Source organism: Pelodiscus sinensis, chromosome 2 (genome assembly GCF_052426305.1).
Source record: "Pelodiscus sinensis isolate ZL-2025 chromosome 2, ASM5242630v1, whole genome shotgun sequence".
NCBI lineage: Eukaryota > Metazoa > Chordata > Testudines > Trionychidae > Pelodiscus > Pelodiscus sinensis.
In genome coordinates, this window is record NC_143053.1 from 159,125,968 (window position 1) to 159,143,721 (window position 17,754).

The 17,754-nt window shown below is 46.7% G+C and overlaps 1 protein-coding gene across 1 annotated transcript in view; it reads left to right on the plus strand.

Annotated features, from left to right (window-relative positions):
• The window catches only part of DDC (dopa decarboxylase), a 116,083-nt gene continuing 98,329 nt past the window's right edge, over positions 1-17,754 (plus strand). Inside the window, exon 1 of the mRNA XM_075921669.2 lies at positions 1-253. The gene's annotated coding sequence lies outside the window, so the exon portion shown is untranslated. The remainder of the gene's footprint in view (positions 254-17,754) is intronic.

A 17,754-nucleotide genomic window follows, 5' to 3' on the forward strand; every position in this document is an offset into this window, starting at 1 on the left:
CTGCAAAGAAGCACCAATAAAAATAGTGAAATTGGGCTGACAGGAGTTTAATGATTAACTGAATCAAGTGCAGTTTGACCACACTGGCGAGAAGAGGGCAGTAGGTATCTTCAGGATTGCTAAAAAGGCTTGGGAATTTCTTGAAACTAGACTTCCTCCATTGTTTGTTTGTCATATGCTCCTGAAACAGAGTAACACTGCTACAGAAATTAGCCAGTCCACAGACACCAGAAAAAGAAAAATCTGCAAACAAGTAAGGACAAATGAATGCATTAATGTACTTATCTTAGAGCATGGAGAGCTACCTCTGTACCTTAACCTGGTAGCCTCGCCATATAAAGTTGCATAATAAACATTTAACTTGGTGAATACTTGGTAATATAGTTGTTTAAAATTAATACAACTATACGTTTGAAGTTTGATTAATGAAATGTTATTTAAAGTTTTCATGAGTATAGAATAATACTGTAAATAACTAACTTGAAAGCACTATTTGTGAAGTTTGATATAGTTAAAAGCAATTTTACCAGCCTCGTAAAGCATATGGGGTATCCTTGCTGAGTGTCCTTAGCTGACAGGCTAGGATCTTAGAAGGAAATTCTGCCTTCAGAACTACAGTATCTGCTCTTGTCTAGGAATATATGAAGGGATCAGATGTAGGAGTTATGGAAAATCTGGTATATAATTGCAGTCAGTCTGCCAAGTCAGGAAGTAGAAGATTGAAATCCTGTGATTCAGGCAGTAGAAATGACTGTTTCATTGTGGTGAGGGCCTCTTGTGCGTAGTGTTGAGTGACAAAGCAATGCTCATTTTCCACTCTGTCCCACATGGGGGAAGAGGGTGACTAGCAGGCTTTAGACAGCAGCCAGGTCTGACTGCTTTCGGTGGGCAAAACGAGGGAGAACAAAATATTGTTGGGAACTGAATTTCACTCAATGACAAGAGGAGCTTTGTGAATCATTTCAATGCTAATAAGAAAGGGTGCTCACTTTTTTTCTGTGCTCCTGTTTGCATGGTTTGCTGGATATTGAACAAAACTAGTTTTCCCACGGCTATATCTCATTATGAAGCTACAGGAGGCAAAATATAGAATAATTAATCTGGGATGGATGGATGGGATCACTTGAAATTGCCCTGTTCTGTTCATTCTCTCTGAAGAACTGGCACAAGTCACTGTGGGTATGTCTACACTACAGCGCTAATTTGAACTAACTTAGTTCGAATTAGTTAATTCGAACTAAGCTAATTTGAATTAGCGCATCTAGACTTAAAAACTAGTTTGAATTAGCGTTTTGCTAATTCGAACTAGTGCGTCCACACTGATTGGACGCTGCGACGCACTTAAGGGCAGCTGAAACCGGTTCTGGCAGGGCATCAGGTCAGTAGTTGCTTTGTGTGGCTGCTGTCTGAGGCTATCTGAGGCTCGTGCTTAAAGGGACCCCCCTGAACAGCCAGTTCTCAGCTTTTCCGCTTGCTTGCCTACCTCGCCGAGGGACAGCAAAGCGTTTTTCTCTGTGCCTGTCTGTGTCGGTGGTTCCCTTTGGGGACGCCGCCGCAGTTGGCAACATGGAGCCAGAGCTCGCTCTGGACTTTCTGGTGCAGTTTTTGGACTTGCTGCTGCAAGCCTGCCAGCAATGGCTCGAGGGGCCGTGGAGGAGCCGCAGCAGCACCCAGACGCCAGCGTGCCCTGCTGCATCTGGCATCTGGACACCAGCAGCAACAGGTGGGACCGCATCATGCTGGAGCGCTGGGGAGACAGACAGTGGACCCAGAACTTCAGGATGAGGAGGGACACCTTCCTGGAGCTTTGCGAGTGGCTCATCCCTGCTCTGCGGTGATGGGACACTCGCATGAGGCCCGCCATCCCCCTCCAGAAGCGTGTGGCCATCGCCCTCTGGAAGCTCTCCACACCGGACAGCTACCGATCCATCGGGAACCAGTTCGGCGTGGGGAGATCCACCGTCGGAGCAGTGCTCATGCAGGTACGGCACTCACCAGCCACTGGGCCGGGGGGGAGGAGGGCTGCAAGGAGGGGATGGGCCGCCCCAGGGAAAATGGGGTGGAGGGAGGAGGATAAAGTGCCCTGCACTGGAGGGGTCGGTCTGTCCCGGCCGTACTACATGAGGGGTTGCTTCTGGGAGTGGGGCGCGGGCAGTGTCAGGGCACGAACACTCCCAGCCATCCGGGCGCCCCAGTGATTTGCGGTTTGCTGTGTCCTTCTGCAGGTGATCAAGGCCATCAACCGGGTGCTGCTCTGCAAGGTGGTCTGCTTCGCCGACCCGGACGCCGTCATCCGTGGGTTTGGTGCCCTCGGCTTCCCCAACTGCGGGGGGGGGGGGGCATTGATGGGACGCACATCCCCATCCGGGCCCTGGAATACCAGGCCTCCCAGTACGTCAACCGCAAGAGGTACTCCTCCATCCTCCTGCAGGCCGTGTGTGACCACCAGGGCCAGTTCACGGACATTAATGTGGGCTGGTCCGGCAAGGCACATGACGCATGGGTGTACCAGAACTCCTCTGTGAGCCAGAGGCTGCAGGCCGGGACCTTCTTCCCCGACCACCACATCAGGGTCGGGGACGTGGACATGCCCGTTGCCTGGTGGGGGATGCAGCCTACCCCTTACAGCCCTGGCTCATGAAGCCATACACGGGGCACCTCAACCCCTCCTGCTAGGCCTTCAATTCCAGCCTCACCAGGGCCCACATCGTGGTGGAGGGGGCCTTCGGACGATTGAAAGCACGATTTAGGTGCCTCCTCACCTGCCTCGACCTCACCAAGCATGTGGTGGCAGCATGTTGTGTGCTGCACAATTTGTGCAAGAGGAAGGGGGGAGGCTTTCCTGCCAGCCTGGATTTCTGAGGCTGAGCGCATGGCTGACCACTACGCTCAGCTCCGCACTGCCGCCATCCGGGAAGCCCAGCGGGGGGACGTCCGGATCCGGGAAGCCCTGCGGGAGAGCTTCCAAGTGGAGGAGGAGGACTGAACTCTTCCTGCATGCCCCACTGGGGCCTTCTTCCACCCTCCCCCCTTCCCCTTCCTAACCCACCTTCCTAATGTCAAATAAAGACACCTGTTTTGCCAACAAAAATCTCTTTTTATTTTACATAACTGGGGTGGGGGGGAAGGAGGAGTGAAGGTGGGAGAGGGGAGGGGAAACCTGGGAGGAGGGAGCTGGAAGGGGGTGGAAGGGGAGGAAGGGAAGGGAAAGCTCAGGCTTGGGGGTCCTGCTGGCTCTCCCATCTCACAGCACTGCGGGTGCAGGGGTGTCGGGGGGGAGTGGGTGGGGCAGGAGGGACAGGGGGTGCGGAGGAAGCAGGAGGGGGAGGAGGGGTGGGAGAAGGAGCGAGAGCTGGGACGGCCGCAGGGGTCGGTGCAGGAGGAGGCAGGAACCTGTCCACCAGGGTCTGGAGGTGGCCTCTGAGGGCACAGCCCTGCTCCTCCAGCGCCTCCAAACTCTGCTGCCGCAGCCGCAGGTCCTCCCGAACCCAGTGGTCCTGGGTGCGGAGCTGGTGCTCCAGGAACTGTAGGTGCTGCCGCTGGTACTCCTCCTGGTTCCTGGCATGCCTGCTGGCCCGGATGCGGGTGGCTGTTGCAGGTGGGGTGGTGTGCCCTGAAGTCCCAGGTGCTGCGGCTGTGGTGAAACAAGAGCAGCGGTCAATTCTCCCTGGGAACAAGGTGGGTGACACCCAGCCCCCCTCTGCAAGGCCATGGACCCTGCATAACACCCAGCTGCTGCTCCATGGTGGGCAAGGCCCAGGCGCACGGTCCCTGGGCTCCCTCTCTCCCCATCCCCCCATGCACATAAGGGGAGCATGATAGTACTCACATGTGGAGGCCTCCCCAGCCTTGGACGACACAGGCCTCGGGGGTCCTGGGTCCTGGGCAGGCTCCCTTCAGGCTCCTGGCTCTCGGCATCCTCCTCCTCCTCCTCAGTGTCAGGGACGGGGACCTCTGCCGTGTGGTCGATCACCACCCAGGGGACATGGACGGCTGAGCCCCCAGGATGCGGTCCAGGGCCTCAAAGCGGGGACAGGCCTCTGGGTCGGCCCCTTGCTGGCAAGCCCTGGAGTAGGACTACCGCAGGTCCTTAATTTTGCAGGGGCCCTGCTCCCGGGTCTGCAGGTGGCCTCTGGTGGCCAGGCTGTCAGCCATGCGGACCACGTTCCTCTGGCCACGTTCCTGTGGCTAGTGCGGAGATCGTGGACGTTGGAGGCTTCCCCCCAAACCTTGATGAGTTCCATGATCTCCGCACTTGACCAGGTGGGTCCCTGCCTCTTGCAGCCCCGGGCAGGCTCCTGTGAGCCACCAGCCTGGTCCCGGGAAGAGGGGGAGGGCTGGGTGGCAGCGGGTGGCTGGCTCATCCTGTGCCAGGTGCAGGGTCTGCTGGCTGGGTGCTGGCAGGCTTGCAACTGGCACGGGCACCGTAGCCAGACCGTGCCCCTTTAAGGGCTCCGGCGCCAGGAGGGGGGCAGATGAGTTTTCCTGGTTTGGCCAGAGTGGCCACCAGGGCAAGCTGGGAAGGGCTAGCCTCCCACTGGTTCGAATTAAGTGGCTACACAGCCCTTAATTCAAACTACTTAATTCTAACTAGGCATTAGTCCTCGTAGAATGAGGTTTACCTAGTTTGAATTAAGCGCTCCGCTAGTTCAAATTAAGTTCGAACTAGCGGTTTGTATGTGTAGCACCTAGCAAAGTTAATTCGAACTAACGGCTGTTAGTTCAAATTAACTTTGTAGTGTAGACATACCCTGTCAGAAGGTGGGATACTGGGCTAGATGAACCATTGGTCTGACCCAGTATAACCATTTTTACTGTTTGTCAAGATGACTAACCAAAGAATATAAAGATCACCACTAGAATTAAGTACCAAGTAAAAGAGGAAGAGGGTTAGAATCTGTTTGATAACTTTCATTGCATCAGTCTGTTTAAATGTACAAAGGCTATCAGAGACAAAGAGCAAGTGGTTTGTAGCTATAGCCAGTTGGATCAAATTTTGGCTTGCAGCACCATTGTAATTTGAACAAAATGGTTTGTATGGCTCAGGTGTGATACACTAACCAAAGAAAAAGCAGAGCAGACTGCTTTCAAAAAATACATCTTTTAATGGTACTGCAAACATAAAAGCAAAATAGGCAAATTGGAATGTTTGCTTTGGGGATAGGCGATGTACCCAGTTGGTGTCTTGCAGACAAGGAGAGGTTTGGGTTGATTTTAATCTATGGGATATGTCAATTGTATATTGGAGCACTCATAAACAGAATAACAAGAAGTTTGGGTCAAACTCTCAAGTATAGATGCCTAAAGTTAGGCATTTTCAAATTTCAATTTTCAAAATGCCTAGGATATTGTGGAGCCTAAATCCCACTAAAAGTGAGACTTGATCTTCCAAGTGACTTAAAGACTTTTGAAAATTTTGCCCTATATCTCCATGTTGGCATCTTGCTAACTTCCAGAAACACTCAGAATAGATCTTCACAGGCTGATGTAGCTGAGTTTTCCCCTCTGCCTTATATATGTGCAAAAGTTATAAAATGAGTATTCAGAATTAACTTCCATGTCAAACAGTACCACATTTGTATACATTTCCATGCATGCCTAGTTCAAAAAAAAAAAAAAAAAAAAGGGAAGCAGAGAGGCAAGAATAAACCAGAATGGCTAAATGGGGAGGGTTTTTTTTAAGAAACCAAATAGATATTTTTGAAAAATGGAAATCCAACCCTAGTAAAGCCAATAAAAAGTAGCATAAACTACAGCAGGTAATATGTATAGAGGAAATCAGGACTATGTATGGGTAAGAGGAATTGAAGAGCAGAAAGCTAACAGTACAACATATATAGCAAGAAATACTTATAGCGGAAGAAGGAAGTCCACAAGATACTCTATGGGACCTCTGAACCACAAGGGAGGAAGTACATAATATGAGACCTTTGTTGCAAAGCTAAATTATTAATTTGCATCACTTTTCACCACAGAAGAGATTGATGAGCTGCTTACTATAATGGAATGTTACACTGTATTATATAGTTCAGTCAGTAGGTGGTGATGTGTATAAATGAGGTTTTTTAAGCTAACTTTAGCCATACCTGTCAGAGCATTAATGGATCTGATAGTGAAGACATCTGGTTTGTATTTTTTTGACAAGTAATCTCTATATTCAGTCTGTATCTGATTTAAAAGCCTGACTTGCTAGTAGTAACCCTGCATCCAACCACATACAAGAAGTGCATGACATGGTGTCAAAGTGCCAAAGGAGAACAAACAGGTTGCAAGATCTCATCAACATGCCACTTTTCAATGCCCCAGAGAACTTCAACTTGGATAAACCTTAACAATGGACAATCCGGAAACAGTATTTAGCAAGATTTTGACCTGTTACAAAGCTCCACCAAGAAACTTGAGATGTTCAGGTGCTGGGATTTTGTGATACCCAAGAATAACCAAATGATACTGGGCAGAATCAAGGGTCTTCAATACTTCATTCCATTCAATTCAACAAGACTTTATTCAATGTGCACAAAGAGAGAGCCCCTGCTACAAAAATCAGCCAGAGTCCCTTGAACAAGGAGAGAGCCCCTCCTTGTTATTTTATAGCACATGGCAATTACATAACAAGTTACATAACACAAACCTCTGGCCAATCATATTTAATATTTCCAAATATGGATTTGTTCATCACATGCTTATACTTCTCCACTCCACATGTTGAGCTCATCCCCCTCCCCTTGGCCTTTCCTAGAATGTTCCTAGTGTGGTGAGCCACAGCACGCTTCTTTATGCATACATACCTTCTAAATCACAGTTTGTTTAAAGTGAACACAAGCATACCCTTCACAGGTTTCTCCTTTAATTTATACTATGAGGAAATAGACAGGTTTAAACCCTTTGTCATTATTGAAGAAAATCACAAATATATCTATGGTATGATATCTATGAAATTATTTCAGAATAACATGAGTTATTTTTAAATAAGCGTGCAGTGTAGACATAGCTAGAGAGAATAATAACATGACTTAGCTCTCCCCCTAATACTTTGAATCCAAGAGGCTCCAGGCACTTTGAAGTCATGGGATTTTTCTCTCTTATCTGTATAGCCTTCTCTTTTCTCACTCTCGTTGCACTCCTTCTTTGGCTTCCTCGATGCTCTCAGCTCTCTCTCTATTGTCCATATGTCTTAAAGCAGTGTCTTAATGAGTCAGGACTCCTGGATTCTGTTTTTAGCTGCACTGTTGCCCCTCTCTATCACTTTGTCTTCAGCACCTGCTAGACGGTTGTAGTGATACTGGTCCACCCTTAGCAAAGAGCTTTGATGTCCTATGATGGGACAAAGCTGCAAGAAGAGCAGGTTAGATCAGCATTTAAGAACCCATTATTCCAATACATCAGAGTGTCTCATTATCTGACCCATCTCTCCTGGTGGCATGTGCTGATGTTCTCTAGTCCTTGCTTCTTCCCATAGCCATATGAGGGGATGAATCCCTGCACCTATGTTTCATAGAACCTGTAAAGCTCCTCAGGAGTATCCCCTCCATTCTCAACCCCCTTTAACAAGCATTTACAATTACAAGAGCCAAACTTACCCTGTGGACTGAAGGTCCCAGCCATGTGCAGATAATAAAAAATCCATCTCCTAAAGGATTCACCCTGGGTTCCTGGAGGAGCCCACCTCTGTTCATCTTATGTTCATTCTGCTTTGAATCCATTCTTCATTTCCTTCCCTATCAAACTGCTGCCAGGCCAGTAATGGGTGAAGAGATCCTTTTCTATGCCACATCCATCTCACAAGTGGTGAGGGTGAAGTGACAAAACTGCAGGTGGCTGCTTAGAAATCTTTGGAGAGAAAGAGAGTTCATGACCAATGCACACTGGGAAACTCACCAGCCTTTTGAAACCATTTTCATTCTCAGGGACTCATTAAGGATTGGACTCACTCAGCTGGTCCATCCATGGGAGTGGGTGGTGAGTTTTATTCAAATTGGTTTTTGAAAAGAATATTTCATGCCCTTCAAGATAGAGCTGGTCCCCATCCAGCTGTATCAGTGGGAACCACTTTGAATGACAGTCAATGAAAATGAATTCAGTAAATGGCCAATTTCCTTGTGCAGTTGAGCCTGTAAATGTATTTATTTATTGAAATCATTACTCCCTATATTGGCCCTTTTGGATCTGTATACACTGCAACAGAAGACCTAAGACTAGCCCAGGATAGCTAACTCAGGCTCATAGGTCTGGACCATTTAGGGCTATAAAATTTCACTGCAGACACATGGAATCATGTTGGAGTCCAGCTTTGAGCTTCCATGAAGGCAAGAAGTTCAAACTTGAGGCTTAAAGTAACAAGAACCTGAGGGAAGAATTTCCAGGTACAATGGAGGTGTTAGGAGAGCAAGGTAGATTATATTACTGGACAGATGTGATCCAGGTCCTATTAGATTTTTCTCCACAGAAACTCTCATCTCACCCTATCTTGATAACTGCCGTTGGATGGACTGAGAAAGGAGTGCAATGAGAAGATAGATCCAAAGTTGTTGCAGGAGTCAGCCGTTCAGGTATTTGTGTTTCCTTTTATCACACACACAATGGGGCTATGATGAGAGAGTTCTATGTATGTGTATATATAAGTAGCAAATGGATAAAGTGACAGTAGATAATACTTCAAAGAATGTAGAGGAGCTCCTCTGTTTTTTCTAGAATTATTAAAACTTCTTGTGCCCTCTAAATGGCTTTCTTTGTGTATGTCTTTACATTTTCTTTTAAGCAAAAGGTATGGTATGGCCAAGTGGGTATTGATTCTATTTAGAACAGTATGAGAACATCACTTATGCCATTCAGTAATCTGACACCTCTTCAGACCACTTCTCATGCAGACCTAAACTGTCCAGCTGTCAACACAAGATCGAAATATAACAGGAAGCCCAGCAAAATGTCACACGGAACATTTCTTGACATGTGAAGTTCAAGCTCACTCTTGTTTGAAGTTGCAAGTGAGAAACGTTTTGAATGACTTTCAACATTTCTCAGCTGCCACCTTTCCTCTGAGTCACAAACCCTCATAGACTCCAAATCCACACTTTCCCATGATAGAATTTCCTTGCCTAACATATGAATAACAAGATTATAATCTTTGATTTAAAATGCAGGCAGAAGTTGTGCTGCTATAAGAGTGCGCCTGTTGTTCTGATGGGCGAGAGCTCTCATGTTGACATAATAAAATCAGCAGCAGTAGCTATATCAGTGAGAAAATTAATTCCAGAAAAACTTTTGTTGCTCAGCGGTGTGAAAAAACACTCCCTGAGAAAAGTAAATGCTAGTGTAGACATGGTGCTAAGTGGGCCTATTGGTTTGGTCACTGCTGGAAAATGAGAACACTTCACACACAGGAAAAATCAGGTGATATGCCACCAGCAAAGTGTGTGCTCACAGGGATGCAGGAAGTACAATCAATTTCTTTTTCCCATTCAAACAAAATGCAAAGCAAATTGTCAATAAGTGTGTGTGCTCTGAATATTTATACTTGAAAACATACTTGGAGTTGATCATGAAAAAAAGGGTGTAGAACACAGGTGAGCAAGCTGTGGGCTACAGGCAGCCCATAGGGGTTTCACCTGTGGCCTGCACACCCCCTACCTAGCCCTCTCTCCCTTACACCTCTCATGCACTGGGGCACCAGAGGCCCACACTTGCTCCTCTTCCCCCTCCCTCCCAGCACTTTCGGAGCACCATGGATCCCCTGATGTGTGGCTGTTTGAGCTCTGGGGAGGACAGAGAAGAGCAGCAACAGAGCGTGAATCAGCTGATTCGTGGTGCTCTGAAAAGCGGTGAGAGGGAGGGGAAGGAGTAGAAAGTGCGGGGCTCTAGTCCTTCAGTGTGTGAGAGGCACATGGCGGAAGGGAGCAGAAAGGGAGTGCCCAGGCTGCAGGTAGAACCCCAGTCAGCTGCAGGTGGCAGATTGCCCACCGCTGGCAATCATGTGGCCCGCTGACATGAAGGAAGGCCACTCATGCAGCCTACTCATTGGTCTAGGTTGCCCATCACTGGTGTAGAGCTTCCATACATCAGCTGGAGGAGAGGAGGCATTAGCCTCGCTGGGAGGACAGATTTGCAACTATCTGACGCTTTAAAAAGCACAAGATTGGGTAAAGTTTGTATTTTTTTTCAAGTGTTCAACAGTGTTTTAGATGGGCCCCATGTCTATCTAGACTGATCTAGCAATATCCTAAAGCAGAGCATGAACTCCATCGGAAGCAGGGAACTTGCCATCACCCTTCCTTCACTCTGGTGGTGGAATTTTAACAAGGGGTTGGAGCCGCTCCATGCCACTGCATCACTATTTGCTGCTCTTTCTTGTGAATTAAGAGTGACTTTTTTTTATTGAGTCTATATGTTTCAGAAGTTCTGTTGTTTATCCTGAATTAACATATACACCTCTTCCTCCATGCACACACATTAATAAGATCGCCTTTATCAGTCTCCTGGGGTATGTCTACACTAGCCCTCCTAGTTCGAACTAGGAGGGTAATGTAGGCATACCGCACTTGCAAATGAAGCCTGGGATATTAATTTCCCGGGCTTCATTTGCATAAGCGGGGAGCCGCCATTTTTAAAACCCCGCTGGTTCGAACCCCGTGCAGCGCGGCTACACAGGGCACGAACTACCGTTACTGCTCATTTCATGAGGAGTAACGGTAGTTCGAACTAGGAAGCCTAGTTCGAACTACCTAGTTCGTGCCCCGTGTAGCCGCGCTGCACGGGGTTCGAACCAGCGGGGTTTTAAAAATGGCGGCTCCCCGCTTATGCGAATGAAGCCCGGGAAATTCAAATCCCGGGCTTCATGTGCAAGTGCGGTATGCCTACATTACCCCGCTAGTTCAAACTAGCGGGGTAGTGTAGACATACCCCTGTTTTCTAACACTTCTCTAGATTAAATTTTAATAGTGGTGAACATTTTGAAAAGTGACTAAATACCTGATCATATCCTCTAATCCATCAGACCATTGATCCTCTTTTCCCAGAATGGCTTTCTACTGGATACAGCACCTAGAATTCTGGATTTTTGTCATTCTCCTTATTGTTTAGTATCTTGTCACTTCTTCTGGCACGATCCTTTTTTCCTTCAGTATTCTTTCTCCTCCTAGGAAATTTATATTTAATGCTGGCATCTGGTCTCTCATCCATCTTCCTTTGTATTCACAAAGACAAAGATTTCATTTAATTATTTAGTGCTTTATCCCTTGTCAAGCTTGCTGGAGGTATGAAATAGGGCTGTACAGCATGTATTCAGCTGGGTATGTATCAGTCCTAGGACCAATCCTGTTCAACTTATTCATAAATGATCTGGAGAAAGGGGTAAGCAGTGAGGTAGTAAAGTTTGCGGATGATACTAAACTGTTTAAGATAGTGAAGACAAAAGCAGACTGTGAAGAATTTCAAAAAGATCTCACCAAACTGAGTGATTGGGCAACAAAATGGCAAATGAAATTTAATGTGGATAAGTGTAAAGTAATGCACGTTGGAAAAAATAACCCCAACTATACATATAGTATGATGGGGGCTAATTTGGCTACGACAAATCAGGAAAGAGATCTTGGAGTTATCGTGGACAGTTCTCTGAAAACTTCCGCACAGTGTGCAGTGATGGTCAAAAAGGCAAATAGGATGTTAGGAATTACAGTAAACTTCCGATAATCCGGCACCTTTAGGACCCAGGGGGTGCCGGATTATCAGATATGATGGGCTATCGGAAGAGGGGGCTATGAGGAGTCCGGGGGGGGATGCCACACCAGATCCCTCATAGCCCCCCCCCCCCTTCTGATAGTCCGGTACTGCCCCAGGCATCCCAGATTCAGCCGCTGCTGGTCAGTTTCAGCAGCGGCTGAATCCGGGAGGCCTGGGGCAGAGCAGCTGAGGTGCTGCCGGGTTGGCCCCATAGTGCTGCTCCTCGGTGCTGCGGGGCCAACCCGGCAGCTCCCCATTTGCTTTGCCCCAGGCGTCCTCAAGTCAGCCGCTGCTGAAACTGATCAGTGTCTGACTCCAGGAAGCCCAGGGCAAAGCAGCTCTGCCCCGGGCTTCCTGGAGTCAGTTGCTGATCAGTTTCAGTAGAGGCTGACTTGGGGACGCCTGGGGCAGAGCAGCTGGGGTGCTGCCAAGTTGGTCCCGCGCCATCCCTCGGTGCAGAGGGTTGGGGGTTGGTCCCACAGCCCCAAGGGGCAGCACTATGGGCCAAATCAGCATCATCCCAGCTGCTCTGCCCCTGGCTTCACCGATTCAGCTGCTGGTCAGTTTCAGCAGTGGTTGAATTGGGGAAGCCAGGCGCAGAGCAGCTCCAATTGTCCGGCAGCCAGAGCACTTCCGGGTTCCTGATGGTGCCGGACCATCAGGAGTGCCAGAGCATTGGATGCCGGACCAATGGAGTTTTACTGTATTAAGAAAGGGATAGAAAATAAGACACAGAATATCTTACTGCCCCTGTATAAAACTATGGTACGCCCACATCTTGAATACTGTGTACAGATGTGGTCTCCTCACCTCAAAAAAGATATTTTAGCCTTAGAAAGGGTTCAGAAAAGGGCAACTAAAATGATTAGGGGTTTGGAATGGGTCCCATATGAAGAGAGGTTAAAGTGACTGGGACTTTTCGGTTTAGAAAAGAGGAGACTGAGGGGGGATATGATAGAGGTCTATAAAATCATGAGTGATGTGGAAAGGGTGAATAAAGAAAAGTTATGTATTAGTTCCCAATAGAAGAACTAGAGGACACCAACTGAAATTAATGTGTAGCAGGTTTAAAACTAATAAAAGAAAGTTCTTCTTCACACAGAGTGTAGTTAACCTGTGGAACTCCTTGCCAGAGGAGGCTGTGAAGGCTAGGACTATAACAGAGTTTAAAGAGAAGCTAGATAATTTCATGGAGGCTAGGTCCATAAAAGGCTATTAACCAGGGGATAGAAATGGTGTCCCTGGCCTCTGTTTGTCAGAGGCTGGAGAAGGATGGCAGGAGACAAATCGCTTGATCATTGTCTTTGGTCCACCCCCTCTGGAGCACCTGGCACTGGCCACTGTCGGCAAACAGGCTACTGGGTTAGATGGACCTTTGGTCTGACCCAGAACAGCCATTCTTTTGTTCTTATGTTCCTGTTAAACATCTGCCACAAACTACTACTCCAGCTTTACTCAAAGCCCATTATCTGCCTGTTGCTAGCTTCACAAGTGCCCTGAAACCTCACTGCATTCCTGATAGGGAACATGACAGCAATAATGGCACTAGAAAGTGATGCAATCCTTCATCATCCATTGTGAAATCCTCAGCCAGGCAGTCAGTTTCACTTTCTTGCCCAAGGTTGCTTGGGTGGCTCTCTCTCAGGGATCTCAGTAAAAAACTACTAAAATAATGAATGGGTCAATCAATTCCTATTGGTTTGGAGGCACTTTATGAAACAAGAAACATCTGCCTTATAATTTTCTCTTTTCCTGAAAACGAGTTTCTAGAATTAACAGAGCAATAAATGAACACATGTTGAGTTAGAGATCCATCCACCATAGCAATGGTCTCTAACCTTTTTAACCACAAGATCACTTTTTCAATTTAAGTGCAATGTAAGATCTACCTCTAACACAAATACCCTTGCCCCACTTCCTTCCCCCCTTCTTTGAGGCCCCGCACCTGCTCCACCCCTTCCCTGAGGCTTTACCCTGATCACTACATCCCCCTTCCTCCCGCATCCTCACTCACTTTCACCAGGCGCAGGTAGAGGGCTGAGGCGCAAGCTCTGGTCTTGGGCCAAGGAGTTTGGAGTTAGGGAAGGGCTCTGGGCTTAGCCCAAAGCTAGGGGATTGAATTCCAGAGCGGGCTTCAGGGTGCAAGCTCTGGGAAGGAGTTTGGGTGTAGGGGGATTTACATCTGTGGCAGGAGGTTGGGTGTAGAAGAAGGTTCAGGGCTGGGACAGGAGTTCAGAAAGCAGGATTTGGCTGGGCATCGTTTAACTGAGATGGGTTCTGGGTGGTGGAGCCAGTGGTGTTAAGGCAGCTTATTCCTGAAAGCAACTGGCAGGTACAGCAGTGGCTCCATGACAGCATTTGCTGCCCATCATCTACAGGCACTGATCCCACAGCTTCTACTGGCCACAGTTCCCCATTACTGATCAATGGGAGCTGCAGGAGTGGTGTCTGCAGGCAAGGACAGCATGTGGAGAACCCCAGCACTGCCTTTCTCAGGGACTGCAGGGATATGCCAGCTGCATCCAGGAACAGCAATTACTGCAGCCACGACAGGTTAGGCATGTTAGAACTCCCTACTCAAAGAATTAAATGTAAGCATAAGAGAGAAATGAAAATTAGGAAATGCACAGACCCGTCAGAAACCAAAACTAACCCACTTTTCAAGCAGTAAAAGAAGTATCAACAACCCCCCATGTATGTGTTGGGTCAGGAGATGAGAGTGAAGGACAATGTGTGAAGGACAAAGACACAGTGTATGAGAGTGACAGATTTGAATTGCCAAGCTCCCTCCATCCCTCTCTCTGTGTGGAGATAGGGTACACAAGTGGGGGGCAGGGGGGTGGAGGGACAGCCTGATATAAGCTCCACCCCTCCTCTCTGTGCCACACACTGCACAGCAAGCAGAAGGTTCCTAGAGGGTGAGCTCCAAGGCAGAGGACAGGAGCAGCATGACAGTGCATGAAGGGGCAACTGAAGTGCCAACACTTGGAAGCCTCCTGATCACACTAGTCAGGATCACCTGTCAGAGGCTTCCAGATCTACCGGTAGATTCCGACCTACTGGTTCATGACCACTGCACTATAGTAACTCAAGTGGTCTGGCTCACTGACTGATTTAAGGACTGATCTAGAACTCTATACATGACAGTTTAGTGTTATACTAAAAGACTTCCCTGACGTTGCTCTGGTCCTTCAGGGCAGGGGGCTGGCAGTGTGGAGGGTGCAGAAGTCAAGGCAAAGGGTTGGTTATGTGGGGGCTCAGGGCAGGGAATAGGGGTGCAGGAGTCAGGGCAGGGAGGTGGGGGGAACTTGGAACAGAGAGCTGCGAGGGAGGAATCAGGGAAGGGTGTGGGGGTACAGGAGTCAGGGAAGGGGGTGAGCACTCAGGCCTGAGGGCTCTGGCAGGGGGTGGGGGAGGTCTCACCAGGTCCATCTGTGGCAGTGTGGATGGCACTGTAACTGTCAGCCATCTCTACAGCCCAGCCCCTGGTGTGATTCTTGGGGGAGGGAGCAAGGCTGTGAAGCCTGGCCCCCTGTGGTGCTCCTCATGGCTGCCGCCTGGTGCCCCCACACCGATTTGGCTGTGGCCAAGGCCCAGGGGGAGGAGGGGTTTGAGGCAGGAGGCCCACTTACCTGTGCCAGTGGCTAGCAGCATAGAAAATCCTAGGCCCAACTGGCCACTTTCTTCCGGGTGAGCCCCCCAATGGCAGTTTAGTTGTCCCCGTGCTCACTGCTCCCCAATGGTCGCTCTGCAGTATAACTGTCCCTCCTGTCAGCCCCCTCCATTTCTGTGTCATGGAAAACAATCCCATTCCAGGCACATCCTGTTTTCCTGGCACAACCAAACCCTTACCTTACATTAAGTTAGGATACAAGGAAGCTGCATATCAATTTTAGTGGTTCTAGCTCTTACTATTTACAAGGAGTTCTTGAACAGATAGACTCACAGGTGGATAGACTGACCTACAGTCAGACATTCTCTAATATCTATCTATCTATCTATCTATCTATCTATCTATCTATCTATCTATCTATCTATCTATCTATCTATCTATCTATCTACACATATAGATGAAGAGAGTTATTATTCAGACTTCAGTGGGCCTTAGATCATCAATGACAGGAAAGTTATTTCTATCCCAAAAGCTACAAACACATAATTTGATACATGTAAAAACTGATTATGTGGTTGTTCATATCTTTTTTTTAAAAAAAAGACAGATCAAATTGCAGAAAAGATCTGAGAAAACATGTATTCTGTTAGCTAGTTCTTCCTTTTATTTCTTTTTCAGTTCCACTATTATTCAGTATTGTGAGGAGGAATGTACTAGTCAGACCAATAATTATCCCAGAGCAGTTTGAGGTTAAATGACTTTTGGATTAAACAGTAAAGCAATCATTTGCTAATGTGTCTGCCTTTCATATGGCTCCTTGCACAAGGAGAAAAAAATAGTTCTTGTTAAAACATGTTCTTTGATCAGAGGTTCCATTTGCGCAACATTAGCGACATTTAAAGAACACAACGTTCAATCATTCTCCATTACACTGCACGTCTTAAAATAGAACCCATGATTGTCCTTGCTTAGAATTAAACTTACTATATGAACCCTCATGGTATTTTTTTTATTATTACCTGTTTTTAATCATTCCCACAAAGAATCTAAGAATTTTGGGAGGAAATTTTCAAAGGAACAAATAGGCATTCCTTTGTGCACCTCTTTACACCTAACCCATTTGCAGTGTGCAACAAGAAGTTTTATTGATCCTACCAAAATTGAGTGCCATCTCCTGGTATCTTGCTGATTAACTATTGACATGTATACAGATGCCTTTTATAATATAAGGCACTCAACTCCTATTAAAAATCAATGCCGTAACTGGCTTTTGTGCGGTTGAAAAGCTGCCTTTGGTCATTAAACTTTAAATTTCAACAACAAACAGTTAAGTTTCAGATGATCAGATATTAAGTATGAAATATGGAGAAAAGGGTATGTGGGAAGAGAGGGATAGGGAAGCATCTATGTAAGAAAAATCCCCAAATATAGGAAAATCCCTATAAAATCAGGACATATGGGTACCCTCATTGTTATCACTTAAAAATGAAACCAACAGTTCCAATAATTTTAATGTTTTGGTGATATGAGCAAATATGGTATCTGTTTGCTTTCTCTGTGCTTATTACTTATGGATAATTTAGCCTGTTGTTCAGGTCTTTCTGTTTTCTCTTGCTTGCTCCCAGCACCAAGGTGTTGCCTTTGTTTTCCCTTTTCAAAGAGCTAAATGCAGGCTAAATGCTGCACAATATTTTTTAAGTATTTATTTTATTGCCATATCTATTGGACCACAAAGTATAAACATGTGATTATAATGTACAATATTTACTTCTTATGATTTGATGTTTAACAAGACGATCATATGTAATAAAATTAATTTTGTTGTCAAATTCCAGGTCATCATCATCTCTTTATTTTTTCTTTGTGACACTGAGAATTATAAATGGGACTTATGCTCAGCAGAACTGTGCAAATAACGGATTTTTTTTAATTCTCTGGACAATGCATACATACAAAATTTGGGATGACCCAAAACAAAAAATGTTTTGAATTTTTCAACAAATCAAAACGGAAAAAAAGTGCCCACTCATTTTGGTTGCTTGACATCAGATACCTAACCTCGGAAAGAGGATATATACACCATCTCATTTACCTCAACATGTGACCAATCTCTTCCTTAACTTCTGGTTACCTGTCTATCTTATCTAACCTATTGCCAGGGCACGACAAAGCGCTGTTTCTACTCACTGGAGGAGAGTAGATTTCAGCCGGTCGCCCCATTCACCGGTGGCACGTGCATGAGCAATGTGGGTCTAGCACATGCGCGGTGCAGGGCTGGCAAGTAGATTGCACCGCCATTTGTCAAGTCCTGACTATTGCCATATACAAAGTGCTTGTCACTGTGGGTATGTCTACACTATAAAGTTAATTCGAACTAACAGCTGTTAGTTTGAATTAACTTTAATAGAGGCTATACATACAAACAG